This window comes from Chenopodium album, chromosome 3 (genome assembly GCF_948465745.1).
Source record: "Chenopodium album chromosome 3, dcCheAlbu1.1, whole genome shotgun sequence".
NCBI classification, from domain to species: domain Eukaryota; kingdom Viridiplantae; phylum Streptophyta; class Magnoliopsida; order Caryophyllales; family Amaranthaceae; genus Chenopodium; species Chenopodium album.
In genome coordinates this window covers 19,305,540-19,311,539 of record NC_137836.1, presented here as the reverse complement: position 1 = coordinate 19,311,539, position 6,000 = coordinate 19,305,540, and positions in this window count along the sequence as shown.

The window sequence follows — 6,000 nt, the reverse complement described above, 5'->3', positions numbered from 1 at the left end:
CAGAGACTAGCAACAAACTTCTCAAAAGAAATCACACCTTAGGATGACGGGGTGGAGGAGCCTAGAAGGGAAGTAAGTCCTGCGCATAATCGCCCTCCATACGCACAAGCTTCTACCAAGGAAAAGTGTAGTGCTCTCCCCTGTTTATCAACTCCCTAAGCAAGCTTGAGTCCATCATCGACTCCGATGGAGACAAGGGCGCCAAAAAGCGATCACTACTGTGCTGACGAACGGTACGCTCCCCCAGATACCAGACAAAGCGTCCAGTTACAACAAAAATAGTGCGGTGCGCTGAAAGCTGCAAGGCCTCGGGAAGATTAGTCATCCCAGCCCAAGGCCGATACTAGATATCAATAGCAACCTGAAAATCACAAAAAGTTGGAATGAAATGCCAAAAATAACGTCAGGATAGAAAATAACGGGCTACAAAAGTAATTCTTACACCAACAGAAGAGGTGCCTCGGCGTAGCAGCCCGCGTAGCGCAGGGACAAACTCCACTCGTGACTCGCATTGGTCACACCAGCTGGCTCCGACAGGGAAGTCATGGACCGCTCCACGACGCCGTCTAGGGGCCTATCCTGGAAAGTACTCATAGAACCATAGCTGCAATGAAAAGTAATCTTTGAGAACATGAGTCGAACAAATTGAAACTAAACAAGAAAAGGAAGACCGTCACCTCTACGACTCTCCATAAACCGTAGATAGTGACAGGGGCCTGGTCGTTCAGCTGCCTACAGCCATGACGTAACGACAAGAGAAGATCGGCATATCCAAGGCCGGCCCATCTAAAGGATCCTATCTCATTGATCCTGAGCAAAGAAGGAAGGTAGCAAACGAGCGCATGCGAACTCCTATCAGGAGAAAGAGTCATGGAAATGACAATCAAAATGAAGATCCGCACTCGCTGCTCAGGTGATGTCTCATCCATGTTAAAACCACAGGCCAGAAGAGAAGCCAACTCTGATCGCGCGCTCCTAGGACCACCTCGAGACATCGGTTGAGTCCTGATGTGCTGAACAATTGGACCTAACAAATCGGCTACCTCGGCCGCCCCCCAAGAAAGATCAGACATCTACTGTACAACCCGGTCGGTGAAGCGTAAACCACTGACCATGCTAAAATCCAAAGGGGTCACTGTCATCTCCCCCCAAGCAAAGTGAAAAGTGTTGGTAGTATCCCAAAAATACTCCAACAACGCGCGAACGACTGTCGCACCACAACCCCGGGGGCTGCGAAACCCTACGATCTCCGAATAAAAATCTACTAAACCAGCAGATTCCCACAAGGCGTTTGTAACAGGATCCCTCGAGATAATCCCATGAAGTAAAGGAATCAAATCTCCAGCTCCGGAACCGTGATGGCGAAGCGTGCCATCGACTATGCCGGCAAGTGGACAGTGAGAAACGTGGTTCTCACGGCAGAAAACCAACTCATCCGACGACCGCGGAGGTGGAACCCTACCCCTACTCGAAGAAGGACGAGGCTCCGTCTCTAGGGCATTGTCGTCCATGCCCTCAGGAACATTGGGAGTGTCCTCCCGAAAAGCATGACGCCGTCCATGAATGGAAAGATCGTGATCCCGTTGTCTTGGCATGCTATTATAAAAATAAAAATCTAAATGCTTAGCATCATTTCCTAAGTTATTTAGTTATTTATTCCAAACAGCATAACGGTTATTTCAAGATGCATTTTCTATTATACGCTAAATTTTTACCTTAAGGCTAAAAATTGGCAAAATAATGGAATTATTTCTAGTATTAAGTTTCTCCATGACGAACTAATACTATGTTCTCCTAATTGCATGATACTATGTTCTCCATGAAAGGAATGGTGTCCTTCGAACAAGTGTATCATTCTGATAGCGGGTTTAGAATTATTAGAAAGCTAATATATTTAGTAAGGTCAAGTGATCGGAATGCCTGGGTGGAGGCCGCTTCCGATCAGTAATATTAATGTATAATTAATATTACAGCATAATCTTGACTGAACCCTTCGGGTCACACCCTAGCAAATATACGAACCGACTCGGCGAATTAATTCGGAAGAAATTAATTTGTCGCCCGAGTGTTAAATATTTAGACGTCGGAAATTCGAGCTTGGAGCGTCAAAACCGAGCGTCGGAGAATCTAAAATGTCGAGCCAAAATTTAGGATTTGGTGAGACGGGAAAATACTTCAAGTAACAAGTAAAATCCTAGCCACACGAAAGGCTCGGAAAGCGCGCCCAATAGGTGCGTTCCACATGGCAGCACACATGGCAAAGCGCCGTGTGGCAGCAAACATGGCAGCCACCTATGGCAGCCGCCAAGTGGCAACGTGCCACGTAGGCAGCGTGCCACGTGGAAGCTCGCCACGTAGCAGCGCACCATATGGTAGCGCGCCATGGTGGCGACAAATATGGCAAGGGCCGTGGCCCAGGGCGATGGGTCATGGACACGGGCCAAAATAAAATAGCCCAATTGAACCCAACTTGGGGCTCAAGGTAGGGTGACACATGGTTAGTTCATATTGCATGTGAATTGCCTTGGGGACCAAGTAGGAAAGTGGTCCTCACCTAACCATGTGACACTTGTTACTTGTTACTTGTTCCTTGATTTATTTAACTAAGGATTGAATTCATCAATCTTTCCATGTAAGATCTTTTTATGAAAAAAGTTCCACATTGAAAGATGAGTGGAATTTACAAGCTATCCTTCCTTATAAATAGCCAAAGCATGACTTGAGAATTCTTTGCTTGAGTGGGAGTTAGAAAGAGCATTGCATTTTGGCAAAAACTCTTAAACTCCCTTAACACTTGGGTTTTGGTCAGACCTTGCTAACTCCAAGGTAGCGGACCTAAAAAGTCGGTGTTCATCCTTTGTGGGTGGATACCGTTGGAGGCCCGGTTTTTTCGGAGCTAAAGCTTTCAAGTAACAGCCCATTAGGGCGGGCGAAGCACGCGTCAAAGGTAAATTCCGATTTTATCCTTTTATGTTTATTTCTTATGCTTTATGGTTTTATTAATTGCGAGTGGTTCTTTGGGTCGGGGTCGTTTCCGCGGTAAGTTGGACTTACCAATACCCAACAACGGTATCGGAGCCACGCTCATTTATTTTTAAAATCATAATATTTTTCAAGGTGTTTTTATGGCTTAATTTTTCTGGGTTGAGTTGCTAATTAGATTAGTAGCTCGTATTATCTATTTTAACCTTGTATTTAAGCTACCTTCAGCCCCGAACCCAAATTTCAACCCAAAAATAGTGAGTTTTGGGTGGAAAAGGCGTTCTGAAAATGGTTTTATTCTTTTAGGGATTAGTTTTTAGCCAAAAAACGACTAGAAATGCACTTTTCGAGGGATTTTTCGTTTTTATGAAAAATTTTAAGTCTTTCTAACCTTGAAAATTAATTGCATATTTATGGTGGTTATGTAATTGGTTCAATACATATTTTATATGCAATTTTAAACCTCTTTAGGCATGATTACTTGGTAGTAATTTGTGCTTGAAAGCTTGGTTTTATTTTTTCACATAATTGCAAACTAATTGCATTAAGTGTGAAATTGTTGTTCTTTAAGGCTTCCAAGTATTAAAGATTTAATCTTTAATTATGTTCAGTGATTGAAACTTTATATTACTAAATTCCATGAATTTTTTTTGTTAAACTTTGTTGATTTAATCATTTTTTAGTTGATTGGAATCATAAAGTTTGAAACTTTGTGATAGAAAAATTGTTTATCTTCATATTGGAAGATATATTTTTTCAAGGATTCACAAGTATTAAAGTTGGAATCTTTATTGAACTTATGTTCATTTTTCCAACTCCCTCTTATTTTGTCAAAAACTCAAGATTAATTTAAACTAATTAAATTAATAGTGAGTAATTGCCCTCTTATTATTTTTGTTGCACCAATTTAATTAAAGAATAGTTCTTGGGAATTATTTTGGTTAGATGGACTTTTAAAATTTTATTTTAAGTTAGACTTGTTTAAATTTTCATTTTTGCTCAATGAATTAATTCTAAAATTAATTTAGAATTGATTAGAGATGTCACACAAAATTGGGAATTAATCCCGAGGCACAAGCACGCAAACCAAGGCACAATAGCCATGTGCATCCCTCAGCCAGCTGGGCTGCTCTCACAGCCCGCATGTGGCTGCCGGGGGACGAGGCTGCTGCGCTTGGTGCGTATGGTGCTAGGTGTGTACGAGGAGCTGTGTGCTGACGTGGTGCATAAGGGGCGTGCGAGATAATGCTAGGCGTAGCAGCAGTGCTAGGCAACTACAGCTAGACGCGCATCGAGTGCGCGCTGCCAAGTAGCACCCAGCAGCATCACAGCACGCTAGGCCGAGGCTGCTAGGCAAGCGCCCAGCACTTGCGTGCGTGTGAGTGCTCAAGGGTGCTAGCCTTGGGTAGTTGATGCACTTTTCTCTCGGTTTTAATTTTGCTTTTTGGCCGTTTTTTTATTTTCATTAATTTTGTTTATTCTAATTAAAAATTTTGGAGGCTAGGCCTCGGGTTTTGAGCGGCATTGGCAAAATTTATTTTTGACAAATTTTGGGTTTTATCGGCTTAATTAATTGGATTAATTAAATTGGATGCGGAATTTAGTGGGAGCTTCAAATTTTAATTGCGCTTATTTACATAACCGTATAAAACAACTTTGACTAGTTTTAATTAGGCGTGTTAATTGGATTAACCACCTAGATTAGTTACTAGTTCACACGTGTTTATGCATTGTTACTTGTTTATCGTTGTAAAATGCATGGGCCATTCACAAATAGTGAATGGATGAATGGAAGAATGTATATTCTCTCACAGGTTTTATGAAATGACAACTAGTGGGGCCCGATTAGGATAGAAAATACGGACTGCGATCCGTGATGTATTTTTATAAATCTAAATACGGTATGCGTACCGTTGAGTATTTTTGTACCTTAATATTTAGATTAGTCCTAATCGTAGATACTAGTAGTTGCATTTAATTATGGTCAAATCTTGAAGATGGAGGTTCTTGGAAGACGTAGCCATGAAAGTTGCAATGAAGACCTTTTGAAGATTTGAAGATCTCAAGGGGTCATGCTAGTTTCCAAATGCATCTATATTTATGTTTTTCGATATATATATATATGTGTGTGTGTGTGTGTGTGTGTGTGTGTGTGTGTGTGTGTGTGTGTGTGTGTGTGTGTGTGTGTGTGTGTGTGTGTGTGTGTGTGTGCGTGTGCGTGTGTGTGTGTGTGTGTTTATGTATATGAATTATATGTTAGATGCACGTTTAGGATTTCGAATGTTGTGATGATTAATTAAGTTCACTTAAATCGACCAATATAGAAACCCTAGGTCCCTAAATATTGAGTAAAAACTTGTCATTCCAAAACAACACTTACCGGCCAAACGAGGGTAGTGGTGGGCTACGCCAAAGCGAGGCATCACTACCTCTCCTAGGAAGTAAGGCATACCGGGTATGCAAGTTGGTTTTGGTTCTACTCAACGATATGAGTGATTGAGTCCTAACATGTCGTGGCAAAGTGAATAAATTGTTGAGAGAGCATTAGATGCGACGATTTATTCAACCAAGAGTGGCTTGGAGCAATTAGCAAAGCCTTGCTTACCTTAGGAGATTGAGTGTTAAGACAAGCCAAAGCATGCTTAACCACTCTTTGTTTCTTTGGATCTTGGAATCGACTTATTCTCGCCAAATGGGGATAATTTTAATGCGTGGATAAGACGTTTAATAAGATTGAAGATTTGCATGAATACCTTTTAATTTTCAAACTTATTATGTTATTTACTTGATAAATGGTTATACTTTGCACATATATTTGTAGAATTCCAAATCAAACTGTATTGCTTTCCATGATTGGTAAAGGAAATCTTTGAGAATGGTTTTCAATGAAAAGTAAAGCATTTCTAAAATACAATTCTCATAAATGACTTTTATAACAAAGTCCGAAAGTGCGGTTGGACATCATGTATTCAAAATAATATGTAGTTTTGATAAAACATGAATTATTGAGTTGCAAAC